Source organism: Stenella coeruleoalba (assembly GCF_951394435.1).
Source record: "Stenella coeruleoalba genome assembly, chromosome: 21".
NCBI classification, from domain to species: Eukaryota; Metazoa; Chordata; class Mammalia; order Artiodactyla; family Delphinidae; genus Stenella; species Stenella coeruleoalba.
In genome coordinates this window covers 30,457,759-30,473,123 of record NC_137167.1, presented here as the reverse complement: position 1 = coordinate 30,473,123, position 15,365 = coordinate 30,457,759, and the positions used below count along the sequence as shown (strand labels likewise).

Genomic DNA, 15,365 nt, shown 5'->3' with positions numbered 1-15,365 from the left:
AAGTTGACCAATATTTGGAAAAGTAAAGTGGAAAGAAGGTGATCCAGGCCAAGAGAAGAGGTTGAGACCATATGGGGTGTATTTGGGGGACAGCAAATTATTGATTTGTTCCTACTATTAAGTACAAGAAAGGGTGCAGTGCAGTATACATTTGGGCAGATAGCTTGGAGCCAGCTTCATGAATTCAATCATTTGAATGATGGAGAGAAGCCAAAAATGTTTCAGAATAAGAATAATGTGATAAAAATCCCTGCTATGAGGGTTGTCTTAACATTAGAAAGGGGAGCTTTGGAACCATAGAAATTAATTGGGATGTTATTGTAATGATCCAGATAAAGATTACTAGAAGTTGAAATTGTGGGGAATAGAAAGGTCTAGATTATTATAGAAATTTCAGAAAAAGGAATCACCACCAGACTGGATGAGGGAGAAGGAAAGAGCAATCTGAACTGGAACGTGGGTATTTAGTTTCAGGTTCTTTGTTTTGAGGGGATTAAATGTAGTTCCACTCACTCAGTGGTGAATACGCGTTCTATGTAGAAGGGCAGCTATGCACACGTAGATGTTTATATTGTTAAAGTGGACATTTAGTGTGAACGAGAAGTTACTAATCAAGGTATCATTTATTCAAGAAGTTAAAATAATGTAACATTGGATTCCATTGCTGTTGGTAAAACAGTGAAGTAAATTTGGGAATGTCATGTTACTCCTGTAAGTCACATGTTTACATTAGAAATGAATAATGTGGTCCACCCTCTCCTCTACAATAGGAATGTGTGTGTGTTCATTGTAATTAAAAACTCTTTGCTGGGAAGCCCTTGAAAATATAATCCTATATCTCTTCTGCATAGACCCACGAGGAGGTAAGAGCCTTTTGAGGACACACTCATGTTTTCCACATAACTAAGAAAATGTTCTCAATTGACTTTGTCACACAGACACACACAAATATCTGTTTCTTTTCTGGTGTTGTTATTGAGTATAAGGGAATCATTCAAGATACTGGCAAGGTGTCAGTTGACTTTACAAAAAGAAGAGGATTGACTAAAGCTGATGTAGAGCAAGAATAAATGCAAATACTATACAATAAGAGCCTTTTCTCAGCAAGTCTATCTGGAAAAGACGAAAGAGCGTAAGATGATTTTCACCTATACCTATCTTCATAAGAAATAGCAATTTGTAGCAAAAAATTTAAAAAAATAAATTCAATTAAAAATAAAATAATAAAAAACAGACTCAATACCATGAGCCCAAGACACTTATAAAGTCTTGACAGTGATAAGAAAATGAGACAGAAGTATTTAAAAGAAAATTAAGTGGAATTTAATGAATCCTTAGTTAATTTAAGATAATTTAGCTCTTGTGCTACAAGACTTCTTTAACTTCCATTTCATGATCTGAATGATCACGGATAGGGGGAGGGAGGCGGCATCCGGGGGAACCTCTTCTCAGTAGGGGTCCAGGTCCAGATTCAGCTTCAGCACTTTCTGTGGCAGGAAGAAAGTATGTGCAAAGAAAAGACATGTGGAGAAACTAAAGGTGGTGTTTGTTAATTCGTCTCTGCTTTTAGGTGAAGTAATTTTTATGCCCTGTATTTTGTTACATGGCTTTCATCTTGGAAATTCTGCATTTAATTTTTGGCACAAAAATAATTTTCCTAGAATTCCTGGGTGTAGAGAGATGGACCTGTTAACTTTGTAGAGTTAGAGATGGAAAGTTTCCTATTTGAAGATTGAGATCTATCTATCTATCATTGATCTATATCTGCAGATGGTATAAAGAATAGGCACATAGCTAATAATTTTGATAAGCCTCAAATCAAAGACAAATTTTGCATCAATTGTTGCTAATTATCATTCTTATTATAATTAAGTTAGCAAATATTGGTAATTAAAAATGTCCTCTTTTTCTTTTTTGCATAAAACTATTAACTGACATTCTTACTAAAGTATAATTAAAATGAACTATGATGATAGTTCTTAATCTTTTTTTTTTTTTTTGGGGTATGTGGGCCTCTCACTGTTGTGGCCTCTCCCGGTGCAGAGCACAGGCTCTGCACGCGCAGGCTCAGCGGCCATGGCTCACGGGCCCAGCCACTGCGTGGCATGTGGGATCTTCCCGGACTGGGGCACAAACCTGTGTACCCTGCATTGGCAGGCGGATTCTCAACCACTGAGCCACCAGGGAAGCCCGATAGTTCTTAATCTTTTAAGTTAAGTGGGAGATGTAGCATCATAGAAGAAAAAAGCTGAGCATAGAAATATGAAGAACTATGTTTAGTCTTCTTATGGCCACTTAGCATGTAATGCTTGTGGGTGTCATATACTTCACCGATGGAAAAAAAGTTGATAACAGTATCTGCCCTTTCTACTTCACATTGAGAGTTTCTGTGAAGACCAAATTTAATCACATAATGCCTTTAAAATCTATAATCTCATATATATAATTTTACATTGCACAGTCAAACCTGTCTTACATAATTTAATGCTAAATTTGCCTTTGGAGAATATTTTTAACCTTGGAAACATCTTAAAAAGGAATTCTGTACAAAATATTGTTATTACTTTAGAGAAACAAAGCTATTTTTCCAGGATTTTCTCAAATTTTTATATATGCAAAACCAAAAAGAACGAATCTCTAATTTTCAGAAGAACTGAGTAGAAATGACCATGTATGTCTTATATTATAATATAGTATTTTCTTCTGAATAAAAATTTATTTTAGCTACTTGTGTATTCATGAGCAAGCACTCTCTATGTTATCTTAAAACAAAATAGATTAACTGGATTTTTTTAAAATGATAAATGGAATGACAAATATGGAAACTACAAAACTCATTTTGTATGCAATGTTAGTTTATATCTTGCCTTTTATTTCCACATTTTCTAGAATCAGAGAACCTGCTGATCTTGTATATAACTATTAAGAACGTCAGCTTTTTATCTCTGTTTTTAAAAAGGGATAGCATTTTTTTATATGTTCATACACATATTTTAGCATGTATGTGAAAGATTCTTACTCTTCTCGAAAATATGTCAGATGATTGAATGCGTCGGCAAGGAAGCAGTGCAGAGGTGTGCTGGCCCTTTAATGCTGTTTCTGTTGTCATGGAAATAAGATTTTCAAGTAGGTTTATCTGCAGTGCTTTGCTTTTTATAGATTCCAGATCATTTTAAGTTGGTTTTAGACAAGCATCTTTATCCTTTAAATAAAAACACCCATCGACCAACTTTCAATGTTTTCTCCAATAAGATTTCTTAAAAACCTAGGAGTAAGGGAGTGTAGATTTTTCAGGAGTGTACATTACATATACACATGGCAAACGAAAAAGCAGGATCCAGCTCCAATGTCAAGCTTTCAAAATGAACATCTCACATTATTGTCAGTTGTTTAAGTACAGTTTACATGGGAAAAAAAATTGAAAAGTGAACAGAATCCTGTCACGACTCATGTTATTGGTCCAAGTTCCTAACCTGGGCCTCCATTTTCCTTCATGACTCAGCAGCCGCTTAACAGTGAAGATTCATTACTACAGAGAGATTTGCTGGGGCTGAATTTTGATTCTCCTCCTAACCAGCTGTGTGGTCTCGGCAAGTTATTTCAACTCTCTCTTCCTCAGTTTCTTTCTCTTTTTCCATCATGTGATAAATTTATGTTTCCTCATCACTTAAATGTGTTCTAGTCAACCATATTTTCATGTTATTGATGTATTCACATGTTCCTAAGGAGAAACATGATAGCAGTGGTTTTCCAGGATAAAAGGACCTGGGAGATGTAGTCCTAGTGGGTTTTCCTAAGCTCCCAGGAATTGGCAGTTTGCAACAAGCACCCAGGAAAAGAAGATCTAGTTTACAGTACCCTCTTCTCAATGCCAACACATGAACACATGGTGGGATCCCATGGTGAGGGCAGGCCGACCAGGAGAGACAAATAAAGGAAAGGAAGAACAGCATGGTATAGAAAGTGCTAGAACAGAGGAGAGAGCAGGTGCTGTGTGGCGCAGTCATGGGGCTTCTGATCCAGTCTGGGGGATTCAGGTACCAAAAGAATTAAATTGACAAGTAATCACCCAAATGACCTTCATGCTTCTTTATTCTTCTCGCTCTTTGCGTGGGTGAGGGTGATACATGAGGCAGAGGAGTCGTGAGAGCTTCAATAGAATGAAGAAGGGCTGTGCCTTTTCTTATTATGTAGTGATGGTCATCATAATTCTGATATTTATTATAATTATTGTCTTCGTGATTCAGACACTCTCAGCTCTCGTCAGTGTCAACTTATAAACAGGGTTGGTTTTTCTTCTTCTTTTTTTTTTTTAACTCCTGTTAAGGAAAAAGTGCACGGATGAGAGAATGTGATAGTGTAATCCATTCCATTCAGGATTAGAAGTGTGATGGGGCCCCTGTGTACATACTCCAGCATCGTGAGCTTACAACACACATTCAGTACAAAAGGAAGTCAGGAAGGGAAAACAGTCTATGAAGGTCAGAGATGCAACCCTCCACTGTGAACACGCCAGCTGACTGCATCCTTGAGTAGGAAGGACTGAGAATTCGGCCCCATTTCTCACTTTTTAAAGATTTCGTAACCACCGGAGCAAACAAACAGGCCAAGAACAGAAAAAACTCAAAAAAGTAGCTGAACAATTCTGTGGGAGGGGGGAGCCTTTTGTCCTTTTGCTGATGTGTGTACTTGCCCCTCCCCCAGGCCGGGCTGGGAGCCAGAGGGAGGTGTGAGGGGAACATTCTATATAGGAGATTGCACTTTGCCTTGGGAACACCAAACCATCACTTTCAGATGAAAGGCCTGACAAATATTTGAGTAAATCTTAACGCATCTCTCTCGGTTGGGTCGTCAGAAGCCACCCGGGTGGCTCCAAGTGTCCGCTGGCCTTTGAAGTTGCTGTGGTGTCAGTCCCTCATTTACCTCACACCCTGGCTACAGGGAGCCCAGGACACTGGCTTTCTTCAAGCACGCTGCCTCGGAGACTTGGCCCTGCAGCATTTCCCTGAAGGACCTGGGAGGCTTCTAGCCCAGTTTCTCCACTTATCATTCAAGAAACGGTGACCTAAATCTTACTGGCCCAAGTAAGGGCTTAATAAGACAGATTTTTCTCTCTGTTCTCCACTCACTCAGGCCTGGCAACTGTTTGTTGGTTTTATGTACTGGGTATTGGTGATTTGAGGCGCCACGCCAAGTCATCTGAGGCTGGCGGTTAGGGAGACAAGTTCAGAGCGTCAGGCTGATTCCTGGTTTCTGCTGTGACCCATTCTACCTTCGGAGCTTGCTCCTTCAATTCTCCGCCCCTTACTTTCCTTATCTGTCAAATGGGAAAATAATATACCTTAATTTCTCTACTGGGCACAATGCGAAGCGGAATTAGACCTGACTAAAGGTATTTATCCGTTTGCATGTTCATACCTTGCCTGATGCCCCTCAAGATACCAGTTGGCTAGGAAGACATAAACCTGAGGGACTGAAGACTGCTTTATAAGCTGGATTAGGGATGTGGTAAAGAGACTTCACAGTAAGCCAGGTGAAACAGACCAGCATTATATTGAGTCTCTGCATTTCTCTTCGACACTGCACATCTTCAGAAAGCCCAAAGGAGCCCACACGCCAGGAGAGCAAAGATAAGCCCTTGGCTGTGAGTAGAAGAAAGAAGGACGCTGATCAGGCACGCGTCCAGTTTTGACTTCCGGGTTGGAGAGTTACGCTAGGCTTGTGTATACTCTGGCCTTTTAACTTCAGTGCTAGATTTACCGTTTCGTTTCCTCTATCACACTGAGAATCTCCGTGCAACCTCGTGCCTTGGTAGAGATTCCTAAGTCCACTGTAGGTGTTGCCTCTTCCTTGATCTTATCCCAGATGAGCTGATCTACTCCACCCTCTCTTCCGTCTCCAGTGGTTTCTTGTTGATACCAGTCTAGCGGTGCTTAATAACCATATGAGGTAATGTACCATGTATGTTAGCTTCCTCCAGATCAGGTTTTTGAGGTTGGCATCTGTTTCTTAGTCAACTTTTTTCTTTCTTTAATATTTGCAGTTCCCAGGAGAATGCCTTGCACCAGGTATTTTGTTACTACGGATTGAAAGAATTTAACTCATTATCAATTTTAATGCCTTTCTCCAAGGGTCTACCAGTTTTCCTATGTTATGGAGTGATTCTGCTGTGGTTGGGAGTAGGGGGCTGGGAGGAAGGGTCCTCTCTAAACCTGCCTGACATGCTGTTTTGTTTCACTTTCGATCATTTTTCCTACCAACTCTCGACTCTCTGCCCTTTTCACTGGCTCACATGCTTAAACATTTTGTCTCCTTTCTTTACTTTCCTCGCTAGGTGTCTTTTAATAGTTTTAACCAGAATTTCTCGCTGATGATGTTTTTGCCTTTTTTTCAAAAGCCTATCCAGAGAAGACATTTCCCATCGCCTGCCCGGCTCCTCTTATCTCCTGGGAACAGAACCTTTTCATGTTTTGGTGGAAATGGTTCTCCCAGTAAATTTTCCGCCAGATGGAGTGAGGAATGACCCTTCTGTTGTTGCTTTGAGGTGAACATTGAACATTGAGGCTAGGTGGTGTTAACTATATTCCCTGCTTGGCGGGGAAAGCCTGGAACAGAGATGGTGGTGTCACATGACAGAAGTAGTAGAGGCTGGAAACCCTTTCTCATCTTTTTGGGTGTAGGCAGGTGTTCTTGTGACCAGACACTCCTCTGTCATGACAGGCCCACTTTGTGGATGTACACGTGAAACTGTCCTTTGGTTTAAGGTTGTAGGAGTTTGCTTTCTATCTCTTGCACCCAAAGAGCCTTGAATAATATACCAGATAAATGTACTATTTATACTTTAATAAATTCAAAAAGTTTGTATGGTTTTTGGAAATGGGAAAATAGAGATCAAGGTATAAAATCATCTAATTTCTGTCATCTATGTTAAAATTTTCTAAAAAAATAAAATAATACACAAGTTAATCCTTCCTTTTGCTTCAGCTGCTGTTGGTTCCTTCTGCCAGACCCTAAGCAGATGTTAAGTTCTTGGTGGGCAGATAGGCTTAATTAATTTCCGTGTTGTTGGTACCTTGCACAATTTCTGATGCATAATAAGAACTACGCTAGTAATTTTGAATTGAAATAATATATTAATATTAGTATTAACTAGTTATAATATAACATAATAATATATTGTCCTGAAACAAAATCCTTGGAACAGCCGGGATATTTCTTAGATGTCCATTACTTTATCTACTACACTATTTTGTTTTATACTCCTTGTATTTATAAAGAAAAAAATATTTAGCTTCCCCTTTTACTGTCTATTAATTTATAAAAGGGAAAACTATCTTACCTAGTAATTTATTAACTTATTAGTTGTAATTTATTAACATATTTAGTTGAGGTGAAGGCTTATATCTCAACTACTTGGGAGAGGTCAAGATTGAAAATATTTTTAGAGTCAGTCGGCCTAAGAATAATAGTGTTTTTGTTTGTTTGCTGGTTATTAAATGAATTGCTGGATTCTCTAAGCGATTAGAGAGCCAGCATTTTAAGAAACAAACAAGACAAGGAGACAGGGAATTGGCAGTCAGAGGAAAGATGAACAGGGTGCTGATCTAGACAACGCAGCATCAGTGAGGCGCTTACAGCGTTGAGAAGTCATCTAGAATGAAAATGGTAAACTGGCCCTTAAAGTCAGAATCACAAGTTCCATTCCTGACTTTTGAGAGCAATAGTAGGGGATGAAGTGAATGGAAATCAAATTGCAGGGGCCCTTCAAGGAGGTGGAGAGGGGTTGGAGAAGCCTGTCAATTAATCTAATTAAAGCGTGGATTTGCTTTGCAAAACAGAGAAAGAAGATGTTATGTTCCTGACATAGAGCCCATCAGTGGAATATTTCCCATTTCATGTTGAGGAATTTGTATTTGATTCCCTGGGGCACTGGTCTGTTCAAAATAAATTACTCTCTACAGTCAAGTCATAAAGTAATTGAGACTCTGGGAATGTAAGCCAAGTGCTTTAAGCTTTTGTTTAAAAAAGTGTGCCAAAGGAGGTAATGTTATTATAATAAATAGAGCAGCCTCTCAAAAGCACCTTCGGGTGACTAATAATTTTTTCTTGTCCTTTCTTGTTGTCTTCAGATTTAAGTATGTAATCTGTTAGATTCAAATATCATTTTGTTTCCATCTAATGGGTTTAATTTATCCAGATTGTAGCTCTACAGGGATTCACAGTAATTAAATAAAGGGCATTTCTCTCAACTACTGTTTTGATAAAACTCTAGCTTTAATTACTAGTTGACAATAAAAGCGCAAGAAGAAATAGATTCTATGTTACTTCCAATTAAAAGGAATTTTTGTATAAGTTTTTTAAAAATAAATAAATGAGATAAGTGAATCAAGTGTGATCAGGATTTGGATTTATTTAAGTTCAGGGATTGAGTAAAAATCGCCAAATTAAATATAAAGTTGTTCAGTCCACTTATTTTTTTCTTAGCCCAGTTAGCCAAGGACCTGTATGGGACTACAGACAAAAATAAGTCAGGAAATGTAAGTCAGTGCATCAGTGGAGAAATAAATCAGAATAATGGAGTCTGCATATGAAGCTGAACAGATAAAATAAGGAAAATAAATGAACACAGAGCGGTGGCATGCGTCCCTCACAAGCAGAATAAGAACCCTCTGTTTTATGTGCTCCCTTATTTTCTTAAAATAGATGGAAGTCTGTGGCCTCTGCAGGCAGACTGTCTGCTTTGAGTCTCAACTCTGCCAGTCTATGCTTCAGTTTTGCTCTCTGCAAAATGGGAATAATAACAGTACCTACCCCATAGAGTTGCTGAGAAGATTAAATGGGGAAATACGTGTCATGTTCTTAGAACAGTGCCTGGCACGTCAAAAAGGCTCATCTAGCATTAGCTCTTATTATTATTGTCATGACCATTGTTAGGGATTCTATTTGGTCTGTAAACAGTAGAACCACTTTGCAAAGAACAACTGTTGTCTTGAGACCACATGGTGAGGTGGTCACCTGCCTAATTTTTTCTACTTCAGGAACTCTTAAAGTTTTAAAATGCGGTTATGTCAACATTACACCTTTTACTAAGCCTTGGACAGTTTATAGTATGAAAAGTCACATGCTCTCAGTTCTATCATAGCGGCTTATGAGCAGGCTGTAGGTATCATGCTTCCTACCCAACCGGATAACAGTTACAGGACAATTCTGCTTTGTGGTCAGTTTGTTTAGGCAGACCTATGGCTTGGGCAGGTATGGAATTGACCCAGGGTTTGCTAAGCTGGACCAGTCCCCCAGTGTATCAGAGGGAATCTACTGACCCCTGAGAAAATCAATACGCACTGTTTTAGGAAGAAAAAACAATTCTATTTATAGATACTCAGGATAACATTGTTTTTACAAAGTGGATTACCTTATGACTCAAGACAGTAATAGTTCATTTCAAGCCTAACACTTCATGACCTGAAGCCTTTCTCTCATCTTTTCTGAGCAGTTTATGGGAAAGTAAATTATCTGAAGTGATGTCACATTTGAGAGGTCAGAGGGAGGGGTCTCATACGCACTGAGTGCCAGCCAGCCGTGCCCTGTGCCAAGATTTGTACCGAATGCACTTGATCCTGCAAAATCCCTAATGAAGAGGCTTTCTTTTTCTTCGCTTACAAATGAGAAACAGACCCGTAAAGAGGTCACAGAGGATGTATAGAGTTGGCAGAGCTGCCCTTGGAGACCGATTGCTAAGCTGAGCCCCTTCCAGGGCACGGTGCTGACCTCACTGAGCCCAGAGAATGGCCAAAAGGCTTCTACGAGAGGAAAGATAATCCTGCCATGTGTTCCGTAAGCTGTGGATAAATAGCTAGTTGGTTTGCATCCCTCAGAGCCCACTTCACAGGAGTGGTTTAGTCCTACAAGTAGGAGCACAGGCTTAGGAACCAGACTGTCTGGTCTCTCATCCCAGCTCTGCCATTCACAAGCTGTTCCCCGGAGCAAGTTCTTTCTCTTCCTCTGTTTCCACATCTGTATAATGGGGGTAACAATAGTGTGTGCCTCAGGGAGTTATTTTCAAGATTCTTGAGTAAAAGTATGGACAAAAGTGCCAAGAACTGGGACTGGCATATAATAAGCCCTAAATGTTTTGCACTGTTTTTCTGAATTGTATCAGGTGGACGGCTGTGCTGCTGTCAACTTGCAATTTCCAGGATACTCTAGCGTTAATATTTTTCATTCAGCATGATTTCCTTCTTCCCATTTAATTATAGCCATGGTTATAATTATATGTATTTTTAACAATGGTTATAATCACACTATTTTGTACAGCATTTTATATTTCTGGAAGAAGTGTTTCATCTGCTTTCATCTGGAGCCTTCTTTCCCTCACCTGCTAAATGGCTTTAATTAACGATGCCTGTCTCGTGAAGATGTTGGAGGGGTAGAATGAGATGATGTATATAAAACACTTAGCACGGTATCTGGCACCTGGTGCAGTCGCCTTGCGAAGACAGCAGGGCAAGTATTAGTACCTTCATTTCGTATTTGAGGAAATGGAGAGAGACCATCCTAGCCTAAAATCATATAGTGGATAGTGGTACAGTTAGCACACAGCAGAGTACTACCTGACAGGATGCCTGTTGACCAAGTAAATCACCCATAGAACTCGTTTTTTCACCAAAGCTCCTCATTTGATTGTATTGCCTGATTTGACATATTTGGACCTGGGGGTTATGAGTTCATTAATGAGAATCTCAGTAAGCTCTATTTTTTGAGACCCGAGAAACTCGTTGACTAACAAAAGGTGTTTTAGATTTCACTGCACAGATCGGACATTTTTGCATTCCCTTCTCTCTCGACCGTCCAGAGAAGCTGCTTCTTACCACTTGCTTCTAGGACCAAGTTTTGTGCACTGTTTCTGTTTTATATATGTCAACATCTACCTCCTTTCGGTGAATGTAATCAAAAGTCAACATCATGTTGAAAACTACTCTATTAACAACTCAGAAATGCTGAATGGCCACCTGGTTGTTCTATTTAAAGAGCAGAGCTTTATAGTGAAAATTATGATAGCCCGGGTGTCACAGACTTGTGTCTCAACACTGATCCTGATGCAGGACACACGCGCACACACAGAATGGATTCAAGCATTAGGTAATGTTTTAGGGTGTTCTAAGCCTCAGGATACAGATGGATGACAAATGGTGTTTGAGATTGAATACAAGCCACTTTTTCTTTTAAACGACAGCCTTGATTTCAACCTGACTTGAAAATGTTCCACTTAAAAAAAAATGTTGCACCACGTCCAAACAATGACAAAAGATCCAATTGGGACAGAAAACATAACATTTATGAGCACTGCTGATTGCTCAAGCCTCTCTTTCATTGTTTTCCTTCCTAGCTAATAAATAATAAAATTCTACTAGAGATTTTTGGATATGCACTTATTATTATGGCTGTGGATAATGTTTAAGAACCTCATATATTGGCAGCACAAGCTACAGGACCCTTTTGAGCACTCTTTAGTGTGTTTCCCTGATTTATTTTCATCATTGCACATATCAGAACCTGATACTGCCTTTCTTTATGTGCTTGTTTATTTAGCCTCTTACTTTCTTCTTCTAGAGTGTAAATGCCAAGAGAACAGGGACCTACTATATGTTTCCACTGAACTTGCCCTAGAAGTTAGATTTGTATCTGGAGGAAGATAAGCACTCAATATATAGTTGATGAAGGGCTTCCCTGGGGGCGCAGTGGTTGAGAGTCCGCCTGCCGATGCAGGGGACACGGGTTCGTGCCCCGGTCCGGGAAGATCCCACATGCCGCGGAGCGGCTGGGCACGTGAGCCATGGCCGCTGAGCCTGCGCGTCCGGAGCCTGTGCTCCGCAACGGGAGAGGCCACAGCAGTGAGAGGCCCGCGTACCGCGCAAGAAAAAAAAAAAAAAAAAAAGAAGAGTTAAATCTGGGCCTGGGAAGCCTGTCACTTCAAAGTAGCTCTATCCTCAGTCTCACTGCATGAAAGGTTAGAAAGAAGACAAGTGCAACTTATGGTTTCTGCTCTCAGTGACAGGCAGAGGAAATATATATTGAAATAGCATCTGTATTGAGATGTTAAAAATGAAAAAGATGTGTGATACTTGGCAAATACGTGTTGTAGACAAATGATATTGAAATTCAGGCAGTGCGATGGAGGGAGCAAATAAATCAGGTTTCCCTTAATATTTGCAATGTCAGAGCCTAAAAACAGCTTTGCATTTATCTCGGACAACTGCAGTGGGGTGCTGTGGGTGACCTGAGCATCCCGCAGGAGACCTAAAGAACAGTTGCAAATGGATGGCTTGTGTGACTGAAACCAAGGGATATTCTCCAGGGTTCATGGAACCTAACACTGTGTACAGGGAGCAGAGGGACTGTTAGGACGGAAATTTCTTGTGTTGTTTGAAGGCTTGAGTGTGTCCACCTTCCTGGAGCCACGGTCTCATCCAAATGGACCCTGCGTCATTGCCGATAAAACTTTCTTGGGAGAATGTTTTCTGGCTGTTTCTGGTACATGAAGGACTTGGGCATATCTGTCTTCTCCTTAATTCATGGAGAGTAGATCACAATCAAAGGCCTCTTGCTGAAGATTAGTAACCCACCCAAATATCTTCAGATATCCAACTCCCCAGGAAGGAACGGTGCATAAAGTCACACACCCCTCATAGAGGTAGGAAAGGAAGTGACTTTCGTTTTGATCTGCCCATTGGGAGAAGCCCGTGGTGCCCTGCATGAGACATGAGTTCAAATGTGTTGGTAGAAGGCATTTTGCAGACAAGTTGTCAGTCTGTGACCAGTTTCCTTTCAGGATAAGAGAATGTTTAGGTTACCCGAGATGATCTCTGGAAATGTAAGAGTAGACTCCAGTATATATTTTTCTGCCGTGAAAGGACTTGCAATCTAATGTATAACCAAAAAGACCAGAATGCTCATTATAAAGCTGAGAAGGCTTGAATCTGATTTTTCCTCATCATTGCTTTTTGCACCATCTTGTGTAATCAGCTCTTTCAAAGGATTTTTCCTGTCATCTGTGTCTGCAGGAACATTCAAAGCCCGATTTAAAATCAAAACTCAGAACTCCGGACAAGCTTTACAAGCATCATGTTTACCTCCCTCTCTTTCTTGTTCTCTCTCTCTCTGTCTCTGTCACTCTCATTCTGTTCTTTATTTACTTTTACCGGCTTGTCATTTGCAATATCCAGTGTGATGTGTAAGGTTGGGCTTACTTGAGATTTCCAAAGTGTTGACCTTTGATTCAAATGAATGGAGCAAAACAAATCATCTGTCAGCTAAGGTATAACTTATGTCTGTTGTCATTAATGTAACACCAAGACTTTACTCAAAAATGAAGAAATGTTAGCATAACGTGCCTTATGACTGTGTTAATTAAGGACTGAATGACTTACCTTCTTATGGGGGGTGAGTTTAGAATTAGGAAGACGAACATTCAGATCCCAATTCCTTCATTTACCAGTTGTGTCACCCGGAGAAAGTCGCTTAAGGTTTGAAAGCCTCAGCTTTGATTTACAATAAATCCTTACAATTGATTCTTCCTATTTTGAAAGGGCAAATTTGGTCTAAAGGGTGTTCTCTTGAATATTTCTGTCTGTCCTTACCATAATCAGTGCTTATGGCAATAAAGGCCTCCCTTAGGAGGCATGGCACACAGTGAATGATTTTCCACCTGCCTTTTTGTTTTACAATTTGCTTTTCGAAATATCTCTGTATCATTCTGTCATCAACTCCTCAGTCATGGCATTTGTTATATATGAATATGACATGTGTCTCCTGGAACTATTGTAAATGATGTTCACACTCCAAAGTATTTTGTGGAAGTTGCTAAACTTATGATAAAGTATATTTTAAGCCACTGGATTTTTTTGTTATTCGTCACTATTATTTCATTCACGCGTGCATGCATTCAGTAATTATCTATGGAAAGCTTACTATGTGCTTGTCTTGTGGGAGGTGGAGACAGAGGGCACCTGACCTCCCGGGGCTTGGCGGCTGCAGGTCAGTGGGGACAATAATGGAAAATGCAAACACCAGAGAATAACTGTAATGACATGTGTCATCAGTACTAAAGGATGCTTATTCTGTGGGTCAGGGAAGATTTGCCAGGGGACATTCATTTATGCTGAGGTCTGATAAATGAGTAGATCCAGCTATCTAAGGATGGAGGGAAAAGTGTTTCAGGCAGAAGGAACAACATTTAAAAGTGGACAGTTTTGAGAAATGAGAAGGGGTGAGTGAGTGAAGGATAGGAGGGGAGGTTCCTGCCATGTCTGCCCCATCTTTCCAGCCAATCTCAGGAGGTTGAACGTTATCCTAAGAACACGGGCAAACCATCGACTGGTTGTATACGGGCCACGAAACTGACATGACAGGTGGCTTGGCTGACTCTGAAAACACAGTACTGCTAGATTGCAGAAGACGAGTCTTTGTGTGAAAGAGCCTGAAATTCCTGGAGATGATTTCTTGATGAAAATATAACAGGTTTCTCATCTTTTCCTTGTTAAGACTCCAACCTTAAGGCACAGGACATGTCTCTGGAGTGTCTCCCTGCCTCTCCAGTTACTCCAAGGAAACTGAGGGCCCTGACTCAGAACTGGATTTTCCAGCCCAGGGCTCCTGGACACCTTGCCTCAGAAACAGTAAAAGAGGGTCCCCTCCACGTGGCTAGGTGTTGGTCTCTTACACGTTGTCCGAAGAATATGAGCTTTTGAGTATTCAGTGTCGACCGTCTTGAAAACCTTTCCCTTCTCCGCTATTCTATCCGCTCCCTTCTTCCTAGAGAATATCACTTACTTTGGGTATCAGGTCAGATCAACCTCACCCTCTCAGAAAACAGGAAAACTTTCCCAACCATCAAAACTAAAGAGTGGGTAGGCATCCTTGCTGTGGGCTCATGTAGCAGCCTGGGTATTTTGTCCTTAGTGGGTATCACTTGTCACAGTGTTGAGATGCTCCAGATGCGCAGGCTCAGCGGCCATCGCTCATGGGCGCAGCCGCTCCGCGGCATGTGGGATCTTCCCGGACCGGGGCACGAACCCACGTCCCCTGCATCGGCAGGCGGACTCTCAACCACTGCGCCACCAGGGAAGCCCTCTTGCCTTTTTGATAATAGCCAGTCTGACAGGTGTGAGGTGACAGCTCATTGTGGTTTTGGTTTGCATTTGCCTGATGGTTAGTGATGTTGAGCATCTTGTCATGTGCCTGTTGGCCATCTGTGTGTCTTCTTTGGAGAAATGTGTATTCAGCTCCTCTGCCCTTTTTTTTTAACTGGGTTTTTGTTGTTGTTCAGTTGTATGAGTTTTTATATATTTTGAATGTTAACCTCTTAT

At 40.5% G+C, this 15,365-nt stretch overlaps 1 protein-coding gene across 2 annotated transcripts in view; it reads left to right on the top strand.

Annotated features, from left to right (window-relative positions):
• GPM6A (glycoprotein M6A) overlaps nt 1-15,365 on the top strand; it is a 249,101-nt gene that overhangs the window by 98,258 nt on the left and 135,478 nt on the right. The window contains exon 1 of one of the 2 annotated variants that reach the window (XM_079908934.1): nt 3,063-5,949. The exons of the other annotated variant lie outside the window; for it this stretch is intronic. The gene's annotated coding sequence lies outside the window, so the exon portion shown is untranslated. Of the gene's footprint in view, nt 1-3,062; nt 5,950-15,365 lie in introns of those variants that run through there. 2 annotated transcript variants of the gene reach the window in all.